At 63.6% G+C, this 2500-nt stretch overlaps 1 pseudogene; it reads left to right on the top strand.

Annotated features, from left to right (window-relative positions):
• The window catches only part of LOC124589038, a 7972-nt pseudogene that overhangs the window by 1987 nt on the left and 3485 nt on the right, over positions 1-2500 (top strand).

Below are 2500 nucleotides of genomic sequence, written 5' to 3'. Positions count from 1 at the left end.
GGTTCCTATTCCGGAACCCGGCAGCGGAACCGATACAAGTCGGGCCCCTCTTTTAGAGATGCTCGTCGGGGTAACCCAAAAGGACCCGGAGACGCCGTCGGGAGATCGGGGAAGAGTTTTCTTTTCTGCATGAGCGTTCGAGTTCCCTGGAATCCTCTAGCAGGGAGATAGGGTTTGGAACGCGAAGAGCACCGCAGTTGCGGCGGTGTCCCGATCTTCCCCTCGGACCTTGAAAATCCGGGAGAGGGCCACGTGGAGGTGTCGCGCCGGTTCGTACCCATATCCGCAGCAGGTCTCCAAGGTGAAGAGCCTCTAGTCGATAGAATAATGTAGGTAAGGGAAGTCGGCAAATTGGATCCGTAACTTCGGGATAAGGATTGGCTCTGAGGATCGGGGCGTGTCGGGCTTGGTCGGGAAGTGGGTCAGCGCTAACGTGCCGGGCCTGGGCGAGGTGAGTGCCGTAGGGGTGCCGGTAAGCGCGGGCGTTTAGCGCGGGCGTGGTCTGCTCTCGCCGTTGGTTGGCCTCGTGCTGGCCGGCGGTGCAGGATGCGCGCGCCTGCGCGGCGTTCGTGCCCCGGTGCTTCAACCTGCGTGCAGGATCCGAGCTCGGTCCCGTGCCTTGGCCTCCCACGGATCTTCCTTGCTGCGAGGCCGCGTCCGCCTTAGCGTGCTCCTCCGGGGGCGCGCGGGTGCGCGGATTCTCTTCGGCCGCCATTCAACGATCAACTCAGAACTGGCACGGACTGGGGGAATCCGACTGTCTAATTAAAACAAAGCATTGCGATGGCCCTAGCGGGTGTTGACGCAATGTGATTTCTGCCCAGTGCTCTGAATGTCAACGTGAAGAAATTCAAGCAAGCGCGGGTAAACGGCGGGAGTAACTATGACTCTCTTAAGGCGGCCAAGTGGCGGCGGTGTGGCTGCATCCGGACTTGGCTTTTCGAAGTGCGGTCTTGATGTAGTCGTGCTGCTGCTGCGAGGTGCCTTCCTTGGGTTATAGTTACAGGGAGAGTGATGCGCAATACATGGGCCTAGCCCTCTTAGCCTCTCCTCTCCTGCGGTCTTCTCCCCTTCTCGTGGGCCCGCTGATTTTTGCAGAGTGGAAGACCGCACCAGGGGCTTGGGGGGGTTACCAGCCCCCCCTCGCATTATCCCTTTATAGTTGGGGGCAGCCGACAAGAAACAAGAGATGGTGGCCCTTCCGCTGAAGGTGCCACCCCAGCTACCCCAGCACCTATCCGGCCAACCGGCCGTAACGAAAATGCGATAGTTTGTGTAGCTCCCTTTGCTTGCAGTGAGTGCCACCGCACTTTTACCACGAAGAACGGTCTCGGGGTCCATCGCCGCCGCCAACACCCTGCGGCCGCCAACGCTGAGATCGTGACGGAGAGGCATCGCGCGAGGTGGACGGAGGAAGAAGTCCTGTCGCTCGCCAAGGCAGAGGCCGAACTGTTCCTGGAGAGGGACGCCCGGTTCTTCTTTGTAAATCAAGAACTTACCAGGATGTTCCCCGACCGAACGCTTGAGGCAATCAAGTGCCGACGGCGGCAAGCTGCCCACAAGCAGCTTGTCCGCCAATTCATGGAGGCACTTGAGATCGGTCGGGGTGAAGAGCCGGCGTCCCGCCGTGGAGCAGCGAGCTCGCTGCCTGACGCGGGCGAGGCCGCTGCGCCGCCCGTCGACGCAGCCGAGGACTTCGCGGCCGACACCACCGGGCCGCCGCCGGAGGGGCCGACTGACGCCGCCATCTGGGAGCATCTCGCGGGGCTACCTGCTTCCGCCCAGCGTTTCTCTGCCCTGGATCGAGTCATTGGTCTGGGGCGGGGCACGCCGCCCGATGTCATCCTGGGCATGCTCCCGGATGCCCTTGCGTCGGTCGGGTCCAGGGGGGAGAGGTCGATCACCAGGACACAGCGGCCGCGCCAACCATCCAAGCGGCCGCCTGCCGCCCCGCCGCTGCAGAAGCGCAAGCGGCGCCGCTGGGAATACGCGCGGACACAGGACGCCTTCCGTTGGTCGCGTGCGCGTTGCGTGCGCGGCTTGCTGGACGGCACCCTGCTGCAGCCGCCACCCGACATCCCCGGTCTGCTGGACTTCTGGGCGGACCTCTTCACGAAGAAGCCGATCTCCACCGCCGGCTTCATCCGTGACCGCCTTCTCCCGCACTCGGAGCCTGTCGCTCCTGAGTGCCTATGGGGGCCGGTCACACGTGAGGAGGTCGCTGCTGCCTTGCCGCCCAGGGGATCGGCAGCCGGGCCGGACGGCCTGACTCCAGCGGAGCTGCGGCGCCTGCCGCATGAAGTCCTGGTGAAACTCTTGAACCTCTTCCTCCTGGCCCGCGCCCTCCCCGAGCGTCTGCTTCGCGCCCGGACGTCACTTCTCCCCAAAACGGCTGCACCAACATCCCCCGCTGACTTTCGCCCCATTACGGTCTGCTCGGTGTTGGCGCGGACCTTTCACAAGGTTCTCGCGTCACGCCTGATGCGTGCATGTGCTGTGG

Source organism: Schistocerca americana, unplaced genomic scaffold, assembly GCF_021461395.2.
Source record: "Schistocerca americana isolate TAMUIC-IGC-003095 unplaced genomic scaffold, iqSchAmer2.1 HiC_scaffold_679, whole genome shotgun sequence".
Classification (NCBI taxonomy): Eukaryota; Metazoa; Arthropoda; class Insecta; order Orthoptera; family Acrididae; genus Schistocerca; species Schistocerca americana.
The sequence above is the reverse complement of the archived record's forward strand: the minus strand, read 5'-3'. Positions and strand labels throughout refer to the sequence as shown.